Here is a 24509-nt window from a genome sequence, read left to right as displayed (position 1 = left end):
GGGCTAGGCTCTCCTAGACCCCTTCACCCTCACCAGGACTGGGTCCCAGACATTGGGTCAACCAGCAGCAACTTGGTTCCTTCCACTAATAAGGATCTCACTTCTATTATTAAGAAAGTTCTTAGATCAATACCCCCTTTTGTCTGCTCTTGCAACAAATCCTTACTAAGCACCCACCTTCCTTTAAATGGAGACTGGACTGTTGCCTTAGATGAGGATTTAGCCATGGTAAGACCAAGCCCAGCCTCACGGGTGGTATTCTAGAGTTCCTCTGAGTTTGTGAGCTGCTTCCGTTGGAAGCCCTTCCTAGCTCCGCCAGCTTAGTTAGGCCCTAATGGCCCCCATGGCTTCCTCTATCAGCAGCAGCCACAACTCCAATGAACTTGAGAGGGCAAAGCCTCTTCTGGCTTGAACTTGGCTCGGCCTGGCATCTGGGTGCCTGATGATGGCTAATGCACAAAGACCTAGTGAAAACTGAATCCTGAGTTGAAATCTGGCCCAGCTCTCAACTCTGCTTTCTGGAGGGGAATGGAGGTGGCAGCTCCCATGGGGCTGGTCTGGTCCAGGTGAAACCTGGCTCCTGCCCCTTGTCTCAGCCCAGAGAACAGGAGTCATGGGCACAGAAGTTGTGCAGAGAGCCAAGGCTCCTGCAGTTTCCCAAGGGCTCTCTGGACCTCTCGGTCAGGAATTGCCCATCCCTGAAGGGCTGGGTCATGGCTCAGTAGAAGTAGAAGGCGGCCTGGGGCCCCACCCCTGAGGAAGGACATGGGCATTTGTTTCACTGCAGGTGGTTGTAGGAATCTGGAGGCAAGGACAACAGTTGTATATTTCAAACTCATAAGCCAAGGGCAGGTGGCCTTCCCCAAATGGTTCAAGGAAGGAGCTTCCCTCTCCTTCAGGGGAGCTGCCCACCTCCCAGAGGGACATCTCTGCATCCCTGACCTCCCCTGCCAGCCCTGTTCTTCCCTCCATCTGGAATTTCCCCAGCTCTTCTCAAAGCTGCCTCATTCTCATCCTTCAACTCTCCACTCAAATGGCTCCTTTCTTGTCCACTCTATCTAAAATTGGTCCCCTCCTCTGGTTTCTCTTTATTCGATCACCTTATTTTCTTCAGAACACTTACCTGCTGCTTGTTCACTGGGATTGTCATCTGACTCTACCAGTAGAATATAAACTACAGGAAAGCAGAAACCTTGACTTCTTCCCTGCCTTATTTTCACTAGCATGGTGCCTTGCCTGGAGGGTTTTTGTTGAATAAATGAAATTCTGCCCCAGGATCATATAAAGAATTGATGCCTGGGGTATACAGTTAGAAATCAGGAAAAGTAAGTCTTCTGCTACTAATTTTTAAATGTCTATATCCACCTCTTACACAAAGGATTGGAGCTAGTTTATAAAAGTACAGTGAAACTGATCAGATAGAAAAGGAAAAAAAATCAATCAAGCTAGGGAAAAATCAGCTAAGCGTAAATGATAAGACCAAGAAAAAGGCCACAGAGTCCTGTAACACTGTCAAAGTTGTGCTTTGGTTATGGATTTGAACTTCCTGGGAGCCAAAGAAAAAGGAAACAAAATAATGTGCATGATTCACCTTGTCCATAAGGACAAAACATCCCTGTTCCTCAGGTAGAGCAAGTTTTTGCGGGCCTTTATATGGAAGAAATGTGTCACACAGGGGTCATTCAACGAGCATCTCACAGCAGCGGAGAGCAGGATGACTCAGCTGAACAGTCTGCACTGCCAAGAAAGGAGCATTCTGGGGCTCTGACTAGACCAGGGGCAGAACCTAGAACCAAAGAGGCATGGGTGGACTGAATTTCCTTCAGAGCAATGTGGTTCCCAGCTTTTTGGTTTACATGCCTAGTAATTTTATTTTTAAACTGGAAGTTTTTGACACCATCTATGAAGTATTCTAATTAAAAAATAATAATACCTGTTTACAGGAAATGCAGAAGGATCAGAAGAATATGTTATACCATGCCACTGGGATGTAGTCAGCAAAATCCAGATTGTAGAAAATTCAAGAAGACAAAATAACCCAGATTCTTTGGCAAATAAATTGATAAACTGCAGGGGGGACGTCTTAAGGAACATATCAAAGGAAATGTGTGGACTCTTTCTAGATCCTGATTTGAACAAACCAACTGTTAAAAAATTTGAGACAAACGATATATTTGAAAATATTCAAGGAGTATTGTTAAATTTTTTTAGGTGTGGAAATGCTACTGTGGTTTTACTAAAATATATATTTTTTTACAGATGAAATTATGATGTCTGGGATTTGCTTCAAAATAGCTTATCTGGCCAGGACTTGGTAATTGTTGAAGCTGGGTAATGGGTGATTTGGGAATTCATTGGATCATTTTTACTCTTTTATATATCTGAAATTCCCAAAATAAATGTTTTTATCAATTGTACGTATTTACATAAACTTAACCAACTTTTCCCAAGAACATTAAAAAAAATAAAAAGAACCATCCAGAATCACCACCATTTCTTAAGAAAAAGGACTTTTTCACATCAGAAACATAGGAAAGACTTCATCTCTGGATAAAGGACAATCTTAAAGTGAAATGTATTTAGCTTTTTGGAAAAATCACTGCCTTGGGCCTGAGCTGCAAACAATCCTTTCTCAAACCTCGTCTTTTGTTTCTGCTTTTTCTTGAAGGTTGAGATCAAAGCTAGTGGGCAGGCCCCTTGAGGCTGTCCTTGTTTGCTGTGTGACTCAGGGAGTCTGTTCCTGTCTCCTGTGGGCTGGTTTCTGGCTCTCAGAGACAAAAGTATTTGACTTCAAAGACTCAGCTGAAAACCTCTTATTTTTACAGATGGGAAAACTGAGGCTAAGAGAGGAAAACTGACTTGCTGGAGGTGACAAAATGTGACTTCATGGCAGAGCCTAGAGTAGAAGCCAGGGCTTTTGATTCCTAGGGCAGGTTGGTTTTACCCAGGTTTTACCTACTCTGAACCCAGCTCATGTTGTCTTCATCTTATTTCCTTTGGTGCCTGGAAAGATAGCTTCATGCTTAAAATTGTTCACTTGCAGTCAGACCACCAGGCTTTAAATCTTGACCTTATCACTTGCTAGGGCAGTTAATGTAATTTTTTCATCTGTAAAATGGGTAGATGGCCTTAATGATAGTCACCGCCTCAGGTTTGAAGACTGTGCTGATGTGTGTGCAATGTCTGCCACAAGAAACTGCTCAGGGTAGACCAGTGGCCGTGCTCTCACCTCCTGGAGGGACAATGAGCGCCACAGATGCACTGGGGAAAGCAGGCAGGCCTTTACCTCAGGATCAAGGAATGTCCGAGCTGGAATTGTCTAGAAAGGGATACTTTAACAGAAGGAAAAAATGAGCCCCTGGGAGACTATGGTCCCAGAGGGCAGGTGCTGACAGAATTAGGATCAGACTCCATAGCAGATCAATTTGCAGACTTGGTCCAAGGTGGAGCCTCCCTTAAGCCCTGGAAAGTAGTTAGTCTGAGAGGACTATCCCATTTCACAGAAAGAAACCAACTCCATGGGTAAAGGCTCATAGATTTCTGACTACTGAGGAAAATGAGGGTGTTCATTTTCAAAAGAAGGCGAGTGTAAAATGGCCGACACCCGTTTGGAAAAGTACTTCAGGGACAATGAAGTCAACTGCTGAGTTCTGAGGTCAGAAAGGAAAGCAGTTGCTATGGCAATGTCTTTGGCAGCCTATTTTCAACTTCCTCAGGCTCAAAACAGCTTCCAGCACATTCCTGTGGGTGGGGAAGAGGAAAGTCTAACTCCAGCCCAGCAACTGCACTTGGCCAATCTCCTGTCAGGTTTTGGTGGCAAGAGAAAAGTGGCAGCCAATGAAGAGGCCTGGAGATTGTGTCAGCGTCCTGGAGTCAGGCTGGAATAACCAGAAGGCAGGAGCACATGACCGTTTCCATGGTGACCTCCCTCAGTCGTCCGGGCAGGTCCTGTTTATGAACGCTGGAAAATTCCACCCAGCCGCTGGCCGGTCTTTTTTTTTTTTTTTTTTAACCTTCAAGGCCGCCTTCCTGCGCGAAGCGGGGGTGAGATCACCTCCAGCGTTTAAGCCCTTCCTGAGACGTGCCTGGCTCCAGTCAGATCCGGAGCTCTGCAGCCAGATGGTTAACCCGTTCCTGTGGCCTGCTGCAGGCTGCACTGGGCTTAGGAACCGAGGGAAGGTAGCTGGAGACACGTAGTGGCAGTCACCATTTACAGGGCATGTAATTTGAGCCAGGTTCTGTACTAAGCTCCCCAAAGGGGTTACTTCAACTATCCTTCCCATTTCAGTGAGGAGTAACAAGATCAGAGAGTTTAAGCAAACTGCAGAGTCACAGTGCAGCTAGGAAGTAGAGGGTCCAGGCCCAGACCACTCTGGAGGCTTCTCTCCCCAGGCACCCCTCTATAATGCTCCCAGCATAGGCCCAGGGTGGGGCTCCAAAGTGGGGGGTGTGGAGATGCAGGGGCTGGAGGGGCCCATGGCCTTCGGGGTTGCTGCAGGAAGGCTTCACCGAGGAGCCTGACGTTGATGCTGAGCACGTGCAGCTGGAGATTGCTCAGCTGGAGATTTTCAGAGGCAAGAACGGGGGGGGGGGGGGGGGGGGGGGGGGAGAAAGTGCCCGCAAGGCTCCGAGAGCCCCAGTCTCTGAGGCAGGAGCTGAGGCCTGGTGGGTGCAGCCAGACAGGGTGGAGGGAGGCCAGGGCTGAGTCCTCCTCATCCAGCCCCTAGGGCTGGCCAAACCGCAAACTCCTGCCTGGTTCCTGCTGCGGGAGGCTCCACCGGGGAACCCCCAGCTGGGAACCCGGGGTGAGCCTCTCAGACTCACCCTGACAGCCCTGGCCACACAGGGCCACACAGGACTATGTGGGTGTGACATGAGGCAGGGCCCGAAGAAGACAGACTGTTTTCAAGGATATTAAAGGCCAGTGACAAACAATAGGAAAAACCACCTGCTTTAGCTCCAGATAACTGAGGTATCACTGAGTGAAGGGCTTGGTCACATGAGGGCGGGAGAAGCCACTGGGCCACCAGGGAGGCTTCCTTAATGAGGGGCTCCCACTGGCTGGAGAATGGGCACATCCTGGGGGAGGAGTAGAGGGATGGTGAATGCAACCAGAGTGTGGGGACAGAGGGTACCCAGTGGCCCAGTGGGCTTTATCCCAAGGGCCCCGGGAGGCATGTGAGCAGGGAGGTGACAGAATCCAGCAGAGGAGCAGGACCAGCGTAAGGTTTATGACCTAGGTTCGGGGAGGTGGGCAGTCAGGGAGCAGGAGGCAGGGTGGCTCTTTGTCACCTAAGCTACCATCCCTGCTCTCTGGATGCCTCTAGTCTCAGCTGGAGTCTTTGCTTAAGCAGTTTAGTCATGGAAATTTCTACCCACATTCTTTCCCCAGCACTCAGTTCTCAGCTCCACTTGCTTCCCAGGCCCTGCTGAGTCTAAAGTTTTCTTTTTTTTTTTTGCTTGTGTGGGTTACAGGCTGAAGAGGCCGAGGGCAGCCTCAGACACAGGCCACGGCCACAGAAGGTCCGTCTTGTAGGGCCAGGTCAGATTTCGGGCATGCTGGACATTTGTGCAGCCGTGGAATCCCCGAGCTGTCTGCCTTACTGGCAACCCCCAGAGGCCTCAGGGTTGCCGCTCCTGGGGGATGGGGAGAAATGACCACTTCCTCTAACCTTTCTGGGTTAAGTCAGGTCAACTCCACGTGGGTGTGCCTCCCCCAGAGTACAGGGAAGTGGGGCTGGAAGCCAAGGCGCACCGAAGGATTGGGATGCCCCACTTCTGCTCCCCCAGATTTCTCTGGGTGCTCTGTCTTCTTGGGGGCACATTTTGTATATCTATTGCTAGAAGTTTCCAAGTGGAAGAAGAGACTTCTATGGGAAGAGAGGAGTTGGGAAAACACTAGAAGCTCTCTTTTCCCACCCCTTTCGGATTATGGATTCCAAGCTCCACCCCCGTCTTAGGTTAGGTCCCCTCAGAAGAGCAGCAGCAGCTGGGAATGCTGGAATGCTGGAATGCTGGGGGCGGGGTTAGGGCAACAAAGCCCAGTGATTAAATGGAGATAGAGAAAAAAAAGAAAAAAAAAAGAGAAAAGAGGGCTTCTGTCTGGAGTGGCACACGCAGGGCGCCTCACTTGCTCTTCGTGCGGAATCAACATCAAGAGATTTTAGAAGCATAATTTTTGCTGCTTGGGTAGCTGGTGATCGTTGGTCCCGGTGCCCTTGAAAAAAAAATGGAGATAGAGCCATGTGACACCCCATGGCGTCCCCACCCTTTCCCCACTTCTGGGAGAGGCCCTGGCTGCAAGCCCTGGAGTCCCCTTTGACCCTGCGGTGGAGCTACTGAGCCCTGTCCTAGAGGAAAATGCAGGCTGTATGGTGACAGAGAGCAACAGCGGGACGGACGAGCTGGCCAGAGAGGGCCTTTCCAAGGAAGACTCCTAACTAGAATGAGTCTGTCATCTGAAGCGAAGCATTGGGGAGGAATATTCCAAACAGATAGCTCATCAAGAGTAAAGAACACAAGGCTGGAAAGGGCCCTGAGTGCCAAAGAGACACAAAGGAGGAGACCAATGTGGGGAGCACAGAGAGCCCCAGGCAGCTCTTCCATGCTTCCCTTCTCTTGTCCCATTTACCCCAAAACAGGCCTCCATGACCTCTGGCTTGGACTGCGGCAATGGGCTTCCATGCTTACCCCTCTGCTGCCTTCCCAAGTCTTCCACCTTGCAAAGAGCTGCCAACAGCTCTTCTCGAAGCCAGGGCCCCTTCCAGCTCTGAAGACGGTCTGCCCACGGAGAGCCCTAACTACCTCCCTGGGTCATGCAAGCCCTCCCATACCTCGCTCCAGTCTGCCCTTCCTGCTGCCGCTGCCTCTCCCCCAGCACCCCAGTCAAACAAGCCTACGTGACTGTCCTCAATTAAGCTTGCATTTTGAGTGCAGGGCATCTGCACATCTGTTCTGTCTGGAACAGTCCCCATGCCCTGTCCTCACCAAAGCTTGTTCAATCTTATCGTGTAAGGTAATCACATCTGCAAACATTTCTGGAATCTTCCAGCCAGAATACAATTTCTCCTTTCTTCTCCTGGACTTTGATCCTATCATAGCACTTCCCATTCTTGCCTCTGTTTCCCCTGTGGCTAGATTTAATACAGTAGGACACCTTGGACAAGCTTCCAGGAGAAAGCCCAGAGGCCCCTAGAGCCATGCGGTCACCAGGGATTGATTTTTCCTACTGCCAACTTAGGGAGGTGTTAGGGGAGAGTCCCAGAGGCAGTCCGCCTCTAGTTTCTCAAACACTGCCCAGAAAAGTTACAGTTTTGGGGCCTTAGATTCTCTAACTGTAAAATAGCAGGGGCTCAGAATTATAGAATTTCAGGATTAGAAGAATATTGTCAAATTTCTAGTCCAAACTTTTTGCAATGCAGGAATACACCCATACCCTGGGAAGTTGTCACCCAGCCTTGGCTTGATTATCTGCAGTGATGGGAGCTCACTCCTAATGTCTAATTCTGCCTCAAACACTTAATGGTTCTGATATTAGCCCTGGAGAAGGACCCATAATGTTATGGGCCATGTTTTTACCCAGCATGTGTTGAGAAACACCCTTCAGGTAAAGTTCTGGACCTTGGTGATCTCTGCCCTTCATTTCCGGAGTCTTGTTTCTGTGGGATGCGGTCCACAGTTAGTTCCCTTGAGGAAGGATGGATGTGTGCTGTGTGTGTGTAAGGTGTGATATGTTTAATAAGCATCATATGGAGTTTGCAGTGTCAACACAAACATCTGCCAGAGACCTCCAGTGGGTGACTGGACAGATCAGAGATCCAGGAATGTGGATGCAACGCACTCTGGAATGCCTTCTTATTGCTTCAGACCATTTCTGAAAGTCCACTCAGCAGGCTGCAGAGGGTGAGTAACCACAGAGGCCCAGGGTAACTGAGGGCTAGACGCAGCACCTCCTTCTGTGATTCAGACTGGGCGGAATGACAACCAGGCCTGAGCCTTCAGCTGGCTGCCCTCCATTCTGGAGGCTGATGCCCAGTTGGAGCTCCATGGACATTTAAGGCGGCCTTTGGGTTTTCTCTGCTGCCTCTGTGGGATCGCAGCCTGTCTAGAAGTTCTTCAGAGGGAAGCAGTTCCCAGTTTGCCCTTCAATGCAATGTAACACAATTTTTCTCCATCCTGATGCACAATTGCATTTTTGGCAACTCTAAATCTGTTTTGTTCCTATTGAAGCACATCAAATTGTCTGCAACCATTTCATCTTCCTAACACCCTCCAATACTTAAACAACCACCTGCTAAAGACCTCACACCTGTCACATTCCCACACACGCAGTATGTATGGACTGGACATTTGGGGCATCAGTGTCCTTTCACACACCCCCTCCCAGGCTGGCGTCAGCCATGCTGCACTTACCGAGCATCCACCACAAGGTTCTTTTTTTTTAAGATTTATTTTCATATATCCCCCCCTTGCCACTTGCTTGCTGTCTGCTCTGTGTCCATTTGCTGCGCATTCTTCTGTGTCTTCTTGTCTCCCTTTGTTGTGTCATCTTGCTGCACCAGCTTTCCGCGGGCACAGGCCATCGGCTCTCTGCAGGCGCGGGCCAGCGTGCCTTCACAAGGAGGCCCTGGGACGCAAACCCAGGGCCTCCCGTATGGTAGATGGGAGCCCAGTTGATTGAGCCACATCTGCTTCCCCACCACAAGATTCTTTTAATGATTCTGATTAATGTGTATGTTCTAATTTCAAAAGAGATACTATTCCAATTCATTCATCTACTCATTATTCAAACGACATGTATGGAACTTCTGTTGTGTGCCAGGCACAGTGATACCAAGACAATCAGATACCATAAAGTCTGTTTCTCATCTGTTTAATGGGGATAACAGTAGCACCTCCTTCATAGGGTTGTCGTGAGGAGAGAATGGAGAGAATGCATGGAAAGTGCTTAGCACAGAACTCCGTAAGTGCTATTTAAAATACAGAAGTCCACTGGATATATATTGCCCTGCAGTCCCACCAGTACAATGGAGGGGCTGAGGAAAGCATGGTAGACTGTTCTTCTGCTGAGGGACAGAAGGTCAATGGAAAGTGTCCACCAAAGCCTAACTAGGCCCCAGAGAAGAGGGGCCAGAAAGTGGACATTTCTGAAGAAATTAACTAGAAAGGCCAAGGGCAGTTACTTCGCATGTTGGGGGAATGGGGCTGGTGTGGGGGGTAGACAGCCTAAGGAAGGAAGGTCTAGAATCAGTGGGATGAAGCCACTGAGGGGCTGATAGAGTTCTTGGCCTGGGGAGTGATAGAGCCAAAGCAGTTCCTCAGGAGAGCCCTGTTTTGCGGGCTGGGGTCGGGGAATAGCTCTTTCAAGACAAGGTGTCCTTTGCTCCCCTCCCCCAAAGAGGCAGCTGTATGCGCGGGAGGAAGGGAATCTTTCCTCTAAAACGTAAGTTTAGAAGTTGGTTACTTCTATCAGGAAGATAAGAAAGACTCCTTTCCCGCACTCTTCTGCCCTGTGATTTCAGTGCTGCGATGGGCTGCCTGTTTCTGACAGGGCTTTGGGGAAGGGCAGATCGATGACGCAGTCACTCTAGTTTTGTAACTTGTTCTCCCTGGACTTGCCCTCAACTGTCTGTGTGGTAATGGGTGTGTCTGGTGGGTTTCAAAGGTTGGTTTTAGACTCCCCCCGCCCCCCAGGGAAATTTGCAGCTGCCCAAATCCTCTAGAAAATAAAGCGCTCTCTCTCTGTATAATGGAGCTCTAAGCTGCATCACCTCTGGGCTTTCCTGCCACAGGAGCTCGCTGCTTTGCAAAGATGAGGGAGCCATTCCTAGAGTCCTTCTAAAACAAGAAAATTGTTTTCTTGGGACTCCCCTTCTTTCATTTCTGACCTGCAGTTCCAGAGCAATCTTCTAGTTTCACAGAATTAGATAAAATCTAACAAAAGTGACCTAGGGGAATACAGACACAGCTAAGGACTCTTCCTGATAGGGCTCTGGACCCCAGGGCTATAAGTTAAATGTGTGTCTAAAGCTTCTCTTCCCACTAGCCTGGCTTACTTAAAAAGGAAAGGGGTGGAGTGGATTCTGGCTTTTTTGTTGTTGAATTTTTGGGTGTGAGTCAGGAGGGTTAGGGAGGGTCTCCTGACAGCATGTCTGGAAGTCAGTTTCTACATTTTGCCTTTTCTGCACCTTTTCTTCTTGAGGCCATGGCCAGAAGTCCTAAAATCTTCCACTTCTCTTCCCACCCCTTTGTTTACTGCATTTTATAGAACTAGCATCATCACTTCCTTCATCTAATCCCTTCATTTTATGTGTAAGGAATTTGCCACTGAGCAGTTATTTGGGTGGGTGCCCAATGTCACATGGCTGTCCAAGGAGCCAGTGCCAGTGACCAGAACTGAGGGCCTCCTATTTTAAGCCTGGGCTTTTTTGAGGGCAGGAGTAGGGAACATGATATACCCAGCTAAAGTGGATTGCCCTCTCAAATTTGTGTCCTTAGGCCCAAATGAAGACTAGGTTTGAGTCTGAGGTGGAGGGGAATAAACAGGATATGGAAGTACTGGTGGGACATTATGAGATTAAAAGGAACACGGGTGCAGGCCACAGAAAAGAGGACATTTATTTTGAAAACACTGAGTTTTATATTAAAAAGCTCTTTACCTCAAAGAGTTGAGAGGAGAAAAGGGTACATAATCAAATGCATTATTTTTTTAAAATATTTATTTATTATTATTATTTTTTAATTACATTAAAAAATATATATGAGGTCCCATTCAACCCCACCGCCCCCGCCCCCCACTCCCCCCACAGCAACACTCTCTCCCATCATCATGATACATCCATTGTAATCAAATGCATTATTAATCTAACCAAAGAATGTGGCAATTTTAGTCTTTTAAAGAGGATTTCCCGAAAAGGAGAGCATCTACAAAGAGGAGGAGTAAGGAATTCAGAATATTTGAGACAGCCAGAGACTGTTTTGTGAAGCAATAACTATGAAAGATGGAATAAATGTTTGGGCTATATTTTAAACAATAAAATATAGATTAATGTCTATAATCTCCTCTAAAATATTTACTTACCAACTAGGAGAGAAATTAGAATATTCTCTCTGGCCTTTGCCAAGCAATCTGTTTTGACAAGGAAAAAAAGATCCCAGACTACTGAACTTCACTTAAATCTTCTTTTTCTTACCCCAAACCCAGGGAGAATCACCCAAATATTACAGACTTTCTAATTATATAAGAAAAACGCTGTAATCTGTAAAGGGAATAGAAATGAGTAATCCAGCAACAGACAACTAGTTAAAGCACTTTAGGGAGGGAGAGTACGGATAGCTTGGGGGGTGGGGTGGGGTCCTAGATCTTCCCCCAGCCCGTAAGACAACTACAGACAGGGAGGATGAGGACAGTACTCAGAGGCCCTGGGAGATGGCAGCAGCAGCTGGGCAGTGGGAGAGGGAGGAGGCAGCAGGAAGTCAACAACCTTGGGATTCAAGAATAGGCTCTGGCCCTAATTAGGTGAGTCTTATTTTAGGCAAATCACAAATTCCCCAGTGTCCCCGTCTCCTTTCCGCCCAGTATTGGCAGCCGGCGCTGCCCCTCCTTCGACCCTCCCGGAGGCCCGCAGCTGCCCACACCCCAGGCTTCCAAAACTCCATTTGTAAAATGAGGTGACCTAACTTCAGTTTCTTCCTCCTTCCTGTGCTAACATACAATCAAAATTTTTCTGATCCCAGAGTAAACATCAAAATTGTGTCTTCAGGAAAGAAAATGAAACTTCTGCTTCTCAGTAATATTCCACTCTTAAAGCTTGAAAAAAAAAATCGAAAACAAAGAACGCGGCTTTTTCAAGGCCAATTTAGAATAGCTGCTTAAACTGGTCCTGCTTTATTCCTGTAAAATGAGGGGACTAGTTGAAAGAAGCGATGATGCAAATTCTTTAAAATACAGTAATCAAAGGGGTGGGAAGAGACGTGGAAGATTTCAGGGCTCCTGGTGAGGCCCAGAGGAGGTGGGGCACTAAAGTAGCAAAAACTACCCAGTGCTCCTGACTCAGGCCAGAGAGTCAGCTTTGTAAAATTCCTGTCACGATTTAGCTGCTACCCTAACCTATAAGGCGTAGCTAAACTCTAGCTTCCCCTCTTAGAATTTACCGCCTAAAGAGAGAGCCACCCTAAAGGGACCAGAATAAAACCCTGAGGGTGAGGTAAGGGGTTGAGGGGGTGCCGCCATCCTATCCTTGGCTCCTGGCTTCAGGCAGTTAACTCCGGGGGGCCCTGGAGGTCTCCATTAACGTTGTTCCCTTTCAGAGAAAGGAAGTAGCTGTTAGGGCCAGACCCCTTCTGCCTTGAGAATCTAGACTAATAAAACCTGATAGGGACTTAAAATAAATGTTACAATAAAGCATTTGATAATTACAAGGGCATCATACACTAGTTTTTAATAAATGGTTGGCTTTAGGACAATAAGGAGAAAATGGTAACGACCAGGAAAGAGGAAGGAAAGGAAGATCGACGTGGGCTGAAAGGGTTAGCAAAGAAGCCGAGGGGCGGCCGAGACCCCGCCCCCTCCCCCCAGAGCCCTGTCGCCCCCTCCCCCAGGAACTTCTCTCGAGAGGGCCCAGGCGCTGGGGGCAGGGCGCGCATGCGCAGTGACGCACTGCGCCAACCGCCCTCGCTCCCAGAGGCGGCCCAGACCGGCTAGAGCCGGTTAGAACCGGCGGCGCCAGCCCGCGAGCCGGCAGCTCACAGCGCGCGTATCCCTGCGCGGAGCCGGGGAGGCGCGGACAAGGGACGCTGCTTTTGCGCGGCACCCCTCCCCCTCTGGTCCCCAAGCCTTTGTCCCCGAGGCCTCAGGTCCCTCAGAACTGGGCTTCAGAACACGCCCTCCCGGCGGCTGGGGGAACAGAGCCGGTGTGGCGGCTCCGCCGACCTCGCTCTGTGCTCGCGTGGAAACGCGGGTTGAGACGCCTCTGGCGCTGTCACCAGAAGACGCCCACCCGCCTTTAGCCCGCAGGCAGGGTCGCTCTGCCGCCTCCGGGATCCGGGGTGCCCTGGGCGCACGGGAGACGCAGCTGGCTGCACGTTCCCAGGCCTCCGGGGCTTGGCGTAGCTCTCCTCTCAGGGAGGGAATTGCACAACTACCCGAACTGGGCATAAAAGGGTGTGGGGCTCGGAAAGGCGCTCCCCGACCCCTTCCTGCGCCAGTGAACAAAGGCCTCAGGTGGGAGTGGAAACAGATGCCGCAGACTCTGAAACCAAAAGCAAACCCCTCGACAGCTGTCACGCACGTTGGAGAACACACGCCCGTGCGGGCTGCCCGAGGCCGCTGTGTCGCCCGGGGCTCGCTTCCGGGGGGCGGGGGAAACATACAGCAAAGTATAGGAAATATGTAATAAAAACTTGGTTTCTAGGGCGGACTTGGAAGTTTAATAAAGGCTCCCGTTTCCGAGGAATTAAGTCTGTTCCTCTGATAAAAATGTCCGCGGGGGAACACAGGATTCGAACCAGCATTTATTGGCTACAAAAGCAGAAAACAGTAAAAACCAAGGCGCTCTCACGGTTAGGTAAGCCCCACAGAGACGCCCCCAATGTCTGGGAGCCCCCGCCTTTGGCCCTGAATACGGTGGCCGCCGCTAAATCAACAGAAGGGCAACCAAAGGGCGCCGTGGACCTCAGCCTGCAGGAATGCGGGTCGTTTGGGGGAAGCGCCGCCATTTTCAACTGGCCGCTCCCAAGATGGCGGCGGCTGGCTGTGGCGAAGCTGGCTGAGCTACGTAGTGGCGACCAAGGCCGTCGGCAAACCCCTTTTCGCCTTCCCTCACAAAGCTGTGGTCGTAGGCACCTATTGTACTCCAAGAAAGCACAAAAGGGACTTAAAGGACTCTTAAGTTCCCAAGTCTTAGTCCCGAGTTGCTGTGAGGTGATAACCCGTTTGAACGTGACTTTCACTTTTTTTTCTTACCCAACTTGAGTTTGGTGGTAAGTCTTCCGTGTTTCTGCATATGTAGCTTGCAAGCAATTGTTAAGGGAAAAGTGAAAATCGTGAAAACGGGAAGCTTATTTTTACCCCTTCCGGGGACTATTTTTGCTTCTCTCACAAAGGCGGCGGAGTGTTGCGGGTTCCGGCGGGTGTGAGTCGTCCTTGGCCTATAAATACACCTCTGCGGGACCCTGCAGCAGGCATTCAGACAGCGAGCTTAGAAGCAGTCTGGTCCGTGGGAGGTTTAGCGGATCCTCCAGATAAGTTTCCATGTGAAGGATGAAGATAGAAAATTAAGGGAATTCTTTAAAGACAGGATAGAGGTGTATAGCTGAGGGACTAAATAACGAAAAATTTGAAAATGTTGCTTAGCGTTTGTTTCATAGGCAGCTAATTTGCTTAAGGAAAAGGTATGGAGGCTTAAGTTTGAGAAAAAAAAGAAAAAGGATTTGTAGGTCCTGATGGAGGTTGAGATGCAGCTTCTAAATGGAGTAAATGTCCATTTAAAGAAAAAAATGCCGAAGGCAGGATTGCAAGTCCAGAATCGAAGGGCTTAAGCTGAAGGGCTAGTCTTTAGATTAAGCTTTAAAAAGGTGATTTTATGCTTGAAAGTCAAGCTGTAGGTGATAAAAATTGGAAGGCAGGCTTTTTAAAAAGCCTAAGTTGAAGGTGACTGAGAGAACAGACTTCAAGATGGTGGCGTAGTAAAGATTGCGTCGCTTGAAATCGTTCTTAAGGCGATGCTTGCAAAGATGGAAAAATAGGAAAGACTAATTAGGAGTAGTAGGAAAAGGAATTTGGAGAAAGTAGAAATTTGAAGTGGAGATCTCGGAAGACAAGCACGAGAAGATGAAGAAAAACGTAGAAAAACTAGAAGGTTTTAAGAAGGGAGTAGAAGAATTTTTAAATCAGGAAACAAGCTACAAGTGCCAAGTATACGAACAGTAGAAAACTAGAAGACAGAAATAGGATGAAAATGTTGTCCAGGAGAGGTAATCGGAAGAAACGCTAGGGCAGCTGTAGGGTTCAAGATGGAAGGCAAAATAGAGAAAAGTTTAAAGCCGGGAAATTGGAGGAAGACAAGTTTAGCAGTAAGAAGTGGAAACGATTAGTGACCAGGATTTCCTTTATACTTAAAAAAAAAAAAAAAAGCCCATCCGTTGAATTTCTTGTGAAGGATTTAAGATGAGGGTGTTTAAGCTACTCTAGACCAAGGCCGACTTAGAAGATCCGGAAGCTAGAAGGGGAAATAGTTAAAAACCAAGGCAGAAAGCTACTGAAGGGACGGAGATAACTAAGCCAAGGCCGTGTGTGTTTGGACGAGTTAGAAGAGTTCTGAAGCCCTCAGTGCAGTAGCCTAGTGAATTTTGAGCAGTTTTAAGGACTCTGATCGTGGGATCCAGCCGAGGATGGAGGCCGGCGGGCGTGCTCGCGTGGACTTTGAGCTGAGCGGAGGGTCAGAGCCCGAGGACTAGCGTTGAGTGGAGCTGGCGCGGCGCGGCGGTGGCCTCGGAGGAGCTAGGAAGCCGGGATCGAGGAGAGGAGCCGTGGGGGCGGCTAGGCCCGAGGAGCCGGCGGCGGTGCGCGGCCGCGTGGGGAGCAGGAGCCCGGGAGCCAGTGCGGTGCGAGGAAGCTAGGAAGAAGGAGGCGCCTCGCCGCCGGCGGTGACGCGGAAGGAGCGGAGCGGCGCTGCGACCTAGATAGGGCTCCTAGCCCGGCGCGCCAGGCAGCGCAGAGCCAGTGCGGGCCGAGCGCCCTGCTCCCGGGTCGGCGTGGTGTTGAGGCTCAGTTTGGTAACGTGCATCACCTGAATGTCTTCCTGATGGCGATGGGGGCGTTGTGTGCCTGTGCTGAAAGGGGACTTAGGGGGGTGTAGGCCGATTGCCGGGTGTCGTAGGTTTCTCTTTTTCAGGCTTATTTTCTCATTCACCTTGTCAGAAGCTTTTGAGGGCAGACTGCCAAGCCCCGGAGGAGTGGTAGATGGCAAGTTTTTTTTCTTTAATCAAATTTAGAAATCAAAGGGTAGAACCGAGCTTGACACCATTTCAGCAGTTTGTAAGCGGTTTTTATTTAGCTTGGGGTAATGATCACGAAGCATTCTAGTTTTGTATATAGATGACTTGTTTTTCTCCATCCTCACCCTGATAAAATACTATAAACCGGAGTTCGGGGTGTGTAAACAGTGGGGGGGAAAGTTAATTTCTGTGGGGTGGGGGAAAATATGTTTTGAGTTCTTTTCCCCTTAGGTCTGCTAGAGTCCCAAAGGCAAGTGATTCCAGATAACAAACGAAAGTCCAGTTATCAGGATAATCTGAACGCCACAGGCTCACAGTTTCTAGAATCTCTAGAGCGCCAGTAGCTCTCACTTTGAGGTCTGGAGGAGCCGTGTCCATTGGAGAAATGGCTGGTAGTTATCCCACACCCCCCTCAGATTTTTAAAATACTTAACCCCTTGAACTTAACTGTTTTTACTTGAAGTGTGTTGGGGTGGTCTTAACAGGGAACAAGAAGGGGGTGGGGGAGAAAATGTTTTTTCTAAGATTTTCCACAGATAATAGTACTGTTGACAAACTGGGTTAGAGAAGGATTGCACTGCTATGCTGTTGGCACGAACACCTCCAGGGATTGGAGCTGCTTTTTTCCTTGGAAGAGTATTCCCAGTTGAAGCTGAAAAGTACAGCACAGTGCAGCTTTGGTTCATATACAGTCATCTCAGGAGAACTTCAGAAGAGCTTGGCTAGGCCAAATGTTGAAGTTAAGTTTTCAAATGTGACTTTTAAAATATATGTATATATATTTTTTGGGTAAAGGGGAGGGGTGAAATTTGGCATTTAGTAGTTGACAGTTGTCTGTTATGGTTGGGTTTGGGTGGGTGGGGTTTAGGTAATTGTTTAGTTTATGATTTCAGATAACTCATGCCAGAGAATTTAAATACTTAGGATGGAAAAACTAAAGAAATCTCAACTTCCAAGTTGGCAAGTAACTCCAATGGTCTATAGATTTTGCTTTTCTTAAGTTTGAATTGGGCAGTGAGAACGTTCAAGTAATATTGCATTGGGTGTACCAGTGCATTCGTTTGGGCGAGGAAGTAAACCATAATTTTGGTATGGTTATTTTCCCCCTTATTGTCGGGCTGGGGGATTGAAGTGATGGACTGGGGGTTGGTCTTGCCCAGCGGGCTGACTTAATTCAATTCGGGCTGACTTAATTCAATTCGCTATTCTTGGGAATTTTTTAAAATGCTAAACTTGTTTGGATGCGGCAGTGTGGTTCTCTTTGGAATTTTTTTCAGGTGATTTAATATAACTTAATACTACTATAGGAACTTCAGAGCAGAGGAAGTGGCTTAATGATCGTGAAGGGATTTCTTCTGATGGTAGCTTTTATATTATCAAGTAAGATCCCTATTTTCAGTTGCGTGTAAGCAAGTTTTTAGTGTAGGAAAACATCCTTTGTATGACTACAAATAAGTTAAAGGTATGCTTTCAACTGTAAATTGTGATTAAATTTGCATCTTAATTACCTAACACTGTCTTAAAGGGTGGGCTTTTGTTGGTGAGGGAGGGGAAACCTTTTTTTTTCTGTAGACTTTTTTCAGATATCATCTTGAGTCATAACCAGCTTTGCAGTATGATGGCCTAGATGCAGAGGGAACAGCTCCTTGGTGAATGATAAGTAAAGGCAGAAAAGTTTATCTTTCATGTCTTCATTGGGGAAAGAGCATAACCCTGAGATGCTTACTACTGATGAACACAGAATATATCTGTCTGCATGTGCAAAATAAATAAATAAGCAAAGAAAGCTACCAATTTAAAGTTATGGAATCTACTATTTTAAAGTCATGGCTTGACTTCCCAAGCTCTTGAATTGATGAAACACTTAAAAATGAAGATCAAATGTCCATCTCAAATACTGCTTTTACAAAAGCAGAATATAAAAGAAAAATGAAAATGATTTACTACGCTAATCCTGGATTAAAAGAAGCTGAGATAATTCAGAAATGAGTGGGATCAAGTGGATTGAGAGGAGGCTGTGCTGTGTGCCAATCTTTCGTTTGCCTCAGACAGGTTTCTCTATCAGAAGAGTTGCTTCAATTCATCTGGGAGCAGAAAACAGCAGGCAGCTGTTAACAGATAAGTTTAAATTGCATCTGGAGTATTGCATGTTAGGGATAAGTGCCTATTTTTATTTGAGTTGTGAAGGTCTTAAGTCTTAAACCAGGCACTTTGTCCTGACCCCTTTGCTCTAGGGGGTTCCAGGATTGTGAGGGATTTTCCCATCCAGCCTTTTAATTAGGTAGGACTTGTGCCTGTGGCCTTCCATGATGGCATTAGCATACCTCACTCAGAGGCAAGTAAGTTTCCTCAAAAGCCTCTAGAGAGTAGTTAGTGCCTTAATATTTAAACAAGGTGTAGTGCTTAAGAAAAGGGAAATGTTGAGCATTGAATCTGAAGATAGCATAATGTGCTGTTAAAAATGACATGTGTTAATCTTGCTAAAATTGAAGTGTTTTGCATTGTATAGTGTGCAGAAAACCATTAAATCATTGAAAATAAAACTTTATTAGAGAATGTTGTATGCTTTTAGAAAGCTGTCTCCTTATTTAAATAAAATGTTTGTAGTTAGTGTTGGGCAATCTTGGGGGGCATTCTTCTCTAATCTTTCAGAAACTTTGTCTGCGAGCACATTAATGGACAAGATCAGGAATTGAGCGGAAGAAGGATTTTAAACTTTTTTAAGGCAGGAAAGACAAACCTTTATTCTTCGTAAAGTGAGGAGCATTTAATAATTCCAGGCACATGGCAATAGAGGCCCTCTAAATAAGGAATAAATTACCTCTTAGACAGGTGGGAGATTATGATCAGTAACAGGTAACTACACATTTTATTTCCAGAAAGTCAAGAGGGCTGTTAACTTGACAGTGGCTAAAACTTAATGATTATAAAGTAGTTTTTACATTTCCAAAGTTTGCATGTTAACCATAAATGCTTAGAATCATTTCATCTAGTGTTAGCCAATCAATGTTCACATTACTGACCTTCCATAGGCTTTGGGGGGTGGGCATGTGGGTTTTTAAAGAATTTTCCTTTGCAGAGGCTTCATTTCATCCTTCATGAAGCTGTTCAGGATTTTGACTTGCATATAAGCGCTTGGCTCTTCCTTCTGTTCTAGTGAGTGTATGAGACCTTGCAGTGAGTTTATCAGCATACTCAAGTAATTTTTTCCCCCTGAATTTGGAGGGAAGGGAGGAGGGGGTGGGGCTTACTTGTTTTTAGCTTTTTTTTCCTACAGACTACACAGATGCAGTTGTCTTGACCTCAGGTCTGTCTATTCTGTTGGCAAGTAATACGCAGTACTGTTCTCACCTGCTGCTATTAGAATGCATTGTGAAACGCCTGGAGTCTGAGTAAAAGTTATTTCCCCCAATGCTTGGATAGTGATTGTTGAAGGAAAATCCAGCTGAGTGATAAAGTCTGAGTGTTGAGGAAATTTCTGGAGTTTTTAAACAGTCATGTTTGTGATTGAAACCAAGTACGTTGTGCTGTGCTGCTTTAGGTAAAATGCTTTTTGTTACCCTTCTGGTAAGGGGGTGGGGAGGGCACTGAAGCCTTTAGTCTTTTCCAGATGCAACCTTAAAAATCAGTGACAAGAAATAAATTCCAAACAAGCACGTCTTCAAGAAAGTTGGCAAGTGGAAAAAAAAAAAAATGTTTTAACAGTTCAGTGGTAGTAGTGCACTGTTTTTTTTTGTGGGTTTCTCTCTTCCCTCCCTTGGTCTTAATTCTTACATGCAGGAACAGTCAAAACAGCAGACGGTATGCGAAGGGCCAGAAAAGCCAGACCCAGTAAGGAAAAAAATAGTTTAACTTACTTTAAATAAAATCACCAAACATTCCATTTTCAATGTGGGGATTGGGAACCACTAGTTCTTTCAGATGGTATTCTTCAGACTTATAGAAGGAGCATCCAGTTGAATTCACCAGTGGACAAAATGAGGACAACAGGTGAACAAGCTTTTTCTGTCTTTACCTACAAATAGATGAGTTATGGGTAAATGTTAAATTAGACTTTTTCAGCTTTATGCTGGAGTAATTAGCATGTGAGCAAGTTGTATGTTGGCAGTGGGGGGTGGAGGGGTGAGGTGGGCGCTAAGCCTTTTTTTAAGATTTTTCAGGTATCCCTCACAAAAGGCACCGAAGGCTTAAGTAGGACAACCATGGAGCCTTCCAGTGGCAAGAGAGACATCAAAGCGCTATTATACTAAGGTCACTAAAAACCTTATAAGGTCAGCCTTATGAAGCCTCTTAAAAAAGAGGACTTGGCCTTGTCAACACCCTCTGCAGACCCTCATGGAGGCTGTTTCCAGGTGGAGTGCTTGAGTGCCTCTTGTACCCCGGGGCTGTCTTGATTTCTTAAATCTGCTGTTTTTAGAGCAGCTCTCAAAGCCCAAACCTCAAGCCATGCTTGAAGGGGAGGTAAAGGGGGAAAGCGGGCAACCAGTTTTCCCTAGCTTTTCCAGAAACCTGTTAAAAGCAAGGTCTCCCCACAAGTGACTTCTCTGCCACATCGCCATCCCCAGCCTTTGGCCTAGCGCAGACCCTTCACCCCTCACCTCGAAGCAGCTGGTAGCTTGGATCCTTGTGGGCATGGTCCCTAATCGATTTCAAGGTAACGTGCCGATGTGTTCGGTGGGTTGCACTACTAGAAAAGGTTAACAGAAAACAGGTATTACAACCACAGTGTAATAGCTCTAAGGTCTTTTCTACATCTAGCACTATTATCCAGTGACTAAAACCAACTTAAACCAGTAAACAGAAATAACATGTTTTTTAAGAACCCTAATGTTGGGATGGGTATGCAAAACTTCTAAGAGGAAAGGCATGCTAATAGTTGTTGAGGCCTGTTGGGGTGGGGTTGCAAATCTCTCTGCTAAGACTTTTTCAGGTGAATATAACAGACTTGATCAAGCTAGCATCTTAGCTGAAGCAGATTCTCCAGTGCTCTTCAGTAGGGTTGTAAAGGTTTTTCTTTTCCTGAGAAAACAAAAGTTTTTTGTTTTCTCAGGTTTTGCTTTTTGGCCTTTCTTAGCTTTACACAAAAAAAGCAAAAGATGCTGGTGGTTGGCACTCCTGGTTTCCAGGACGGGGTTCAAATCCCTGTGGCGTCTTTGCTTGACTATGACCTCTGCCCAGTGGGCCTCCTCTTTACCTTTTCTTAGGTGCTGGAGTCTGCAGTTGGGCGAGGGAAGATAGCAGTAAAATAGCTTAGAACTACGCAGATCTTAGATGTTAATGTAACTGCATTGTCTTTAATTCTTAGGTATTCCACACTGCTAATGTTTGGAGAAGCCTTGTTTAAAATTGCCAACATTCTGATGATAATAAAAATGAAAAAACCGTTCATTGGTGTGGTTCTTTGTATATAAACCAAACCTGTCATGAGAATGCAGGTGTTTTGTGCAGGACTCTTGTTTTTGTGGTTAATAAGTACACAGCACCCTGGTTGCAGTGCAGTGCTTTCCCTCATGGGAACACTGTATACTTTACCAGTATAAACACTTTATACTTTACCAGTCAGGAGTTGGGGGGAGCCACTTGCTGTGAAACCTATTTACAGCCTCCTACAACATGGCGGATTTCACTACTACTACAGCCCTGTCCTGCCACGTCCTCCTCTGTTCTCCCCTTTCCGCAGCTGCACGCATGCGCAAGGCGTGAAACTGCAGATCCGGTGCGAACTTTCAGCCAATCCTCTCCTTGGACGCCTGCTACCCACAAGACCAGCCTATCACCTATGGACACGCTCCCTTCCCTCAGTATAAATTCCAATGCCCTACCCCCAATAAACGAGGCTTGATCAGAATCCTGTCTTGCCTCCATTCTTGTCTCCTGCCCCCACTTCTTCCCCACAGGCCCCTCGATTCTGCCCCCGCTGGTTCGGGACAAGGAGTCATCAGCAAGCCTGGCAGGTTATGCCATCTGGCATATTGGGTGGGGTGCTAGCAGTAACTGCCTATGGAGAGGGCAGGCTGGGGTTCCAGGTGAGCCTCACCTTGCATTGAGTTGAGATCCCTTCACTGGGCCCTTCCCCACCCCACCCCACCCCCCCGACCCCGGGTAAAATCACTCTAAAGTGCTCCTGCTACTGCTTATACCCCAATCCCAGAACTGGAGTGGGAGGGCCTCACTACAGTAAACCCACCTATATTTTTGAGTCTGGAACAGGTCTGAAGAAGAGGCTGCAGCCAACGTGGGAAGCCTATGACCCTCTAACCCAATGGAGGCCTCAGGAGAGCTTAACTCAGGGATGCATTCTCTGCATTTTACAAGCTGGGAAGCAAGCTCTGGTTGAGTCACTTGACAAGACCGCAGAGCTGGGATTTGAACCCCAACCCACTCCCAACACTTCAGCCACAACATTGCTTTTTAGAAAGTCCTCAGATAAAGCAGCAGTTTAGGCAGGGAAAGGGCCTTGCCAGAGGTCTGCAGCTGGTTCATCCCAATCCACAGTGGGCACAGGGGCTTCTTGCCCTGAAGTAGTTTCATGAGCAGTAGGGTAGCTCAGATGATGGAAGAAGCTGAGCTCTGAACTGGACATTACATGGGCCCTGTTCTGAATTTGCTGAGTTGAGGCTCTTAAGAGTTAGAGCAGGACTTGGGATTTACCCAGGGCTCCATGATGGTGGGGTTATGTAGATTCAAAGCTGGCAGGATTGGAAATGTAAGGTCCAGAGAGCAGGGAAGTGTCAGTGCAGGAATGGGGAGAAATGGAGGTGGGAAACCACTTTCACTCAGCCCCAGAAGGGAGTGGAGAAGATGCATAGTGAAATTTCCTAAATGGTCAAGTTCTAAATTCCCCAGTCTGTTCTTTCTCACTTGAACAAACCTCCAGACATCTTATTTTTTTAGTTAAACGCCAGTAAAAAATTTATTTGGGAACTGGGGGAAAGAACAGCTTGCTGAGAAATGCGAGAGAAAGAAGTACTAAGATTGGGTGCGGGCTCCTCTAGGCAGGGAGCAAGCTCTGCCTTATGTGGTCAATATTTACTTGGTATTCTGTGGGGAGGTGTAATGCCCCAAGCTAAATGGAAACCATTACAGTTAATACAAAGAATGTTCATTTTCCTTCCTTTATAGGTGGCTAACACTTTTTCTATACTAAAATTCTAAACAAATTGTAAAAGCACACTGACCGCTAGGTTCTAGAATATATTATAATTGCTTAATTTGTTAATTTAGAAAAGATCTTTTCATAGCTTTCAAGGACCAAACTTTTAGGACTTACTAAAATTTGGTAATAGAATTATTTTTTTGTCTTTATTTTTTTTAATGTTACATGAAAAAAATATGAGGTCACTATATGCCCCCCACCCCACGCCACTCCCACAACAACAACCTCCTCCATCATCATGGGACATTCATTGCACTTGGTGACTACATCTCTGAGCACTGCTGCACCACATGGTCAATGGTCCACATTACAGTTTACTCTCCCCCAGTCCACCCAGTGGGCCATGGGAGGACATACAATGTCCAGTAACTGTCCCTGCAGTACCACCTAGGACAGCTCCAAGTCCTGGAAATACCCCCACATCACATCTCTTCTTCCCACTCCCTACCCTCAGCAGCCACCATGGACACTTTCTCCACATCAGTGCCTCATTTTCTTTGATTACTAACCACAATAGTTTGTAAGTCCACTCTAATCCATACTCTACTCCTCCATCCTGTGGACCCTGGAATGGTTATGTCCACTCCACATCTATATTGAGAGGGAGCTTAGTTTCCACATGGATGATGGATGCAATTCTCCTGTTTGCAGTTGTAGGCACTCTTGGCTCCCTGGTGTGGTGGTTGACCTTCTTCACCTCCATGTTAGCTGGCTGGGGTAAGTCCAATAAACCAGAAGGTAGGAGTTGCAAGTCTGTTAAGGCTCAGGGCCTGGCTCTCACATGGACAGTTCAGAGATTCAGGTCCCCTGAGTATACGCTAAACCCCAGCACCAACCACAGGTCCAGTAAAAGTGACAGGAGAGGCTTGTGAACAAAGATCACATCTGAGTCCAACTCCATAACACTCAGGAACACAAACTCCAAAGTAAAGCCAAATGACACGGCACTGAACTCCATCTGCCATGACCATAGAACCTGTGGGTCTCTGTAGCCCTCAGAAGAACCAATACCTACGCTTGCATCTACTTTAGCTGTCTCTGGGACTCTGCTGAGGTGTGCGTGGTAGCGGAATTATTAACCACACTTTTAAGGCAGTTTAAAGGTTTAAACTGGGGAATTACAGGACAAGCTGATGTTTAATTCCCAGACTAGAAGAGTTTTAATCTGTCACACCTCATGGCTCTTACAAAGAGAAGCCCCTCCAGGTGGGTAGGTCAGAAAGCTCAGGAAATTCTTTTCCCCTTTCCCAATAGTTCCATATTCGGATTTCTGTATGACTCTTCCATCCTACTCAGCCTAATTTGGACTCCAGGAATACTTATTGATATATAAACACAATTTGATTTTTAACATTTT

The 24509-nt window shown here is 47.0% G+C and overlaps 1 long non-coding RNA gene and 1 other non-coding gene across 2 annotated transcripts; both read left to right on the top strand.

The window, feature by feature from the left end:
- The first annotated feature begins 6087 nt into the window (after window positions 1-6087).
- LOC111760576 (U11 spliceosomal RNA) lies at window positions 6088-6220 on the top strand. Its single transcript, XR_002794227.1, has one exon. It is a non-coding gene; the product is annotated as a U11 spliceosomal RNA (small nuclear RNA).
- Window positions 6221-12189: 5969 nt separating this feature from the next.
- On the top strand, window positions 12190-21382 carry LOC111760573 (uncharacterized). The gene is made up of 2 exons (XR_002794224.2): window positions 12190-21003; window positions 21047-21382. It is a non-coding gene; the product is annotated as an uncharacterized lncRNA (long non-coding RNA).
- Window positions 21383-24509: the final 3127 nt, after the last annotated feature.

This window comes from Dasypus novemcinctus, chromosome 10, assembly GCF_030445035.2.
Source record: "Dasypus novemcinctus isolate mDasNov1 chromosome 10, mDasNov1.1.hap2, whole genome shotgun sequence".
NCBI lineage: Eukaryota > Metazoa > Chordata > Mammalia > Cingulata > Dasypodidae > Dasypus > Dasypus novemcinctus.
The sequence above is the reverse complement of the archived record's forward strand: the minus strand, read 5'-3'. Positions and strand labels throughout refer to the sequence as shown.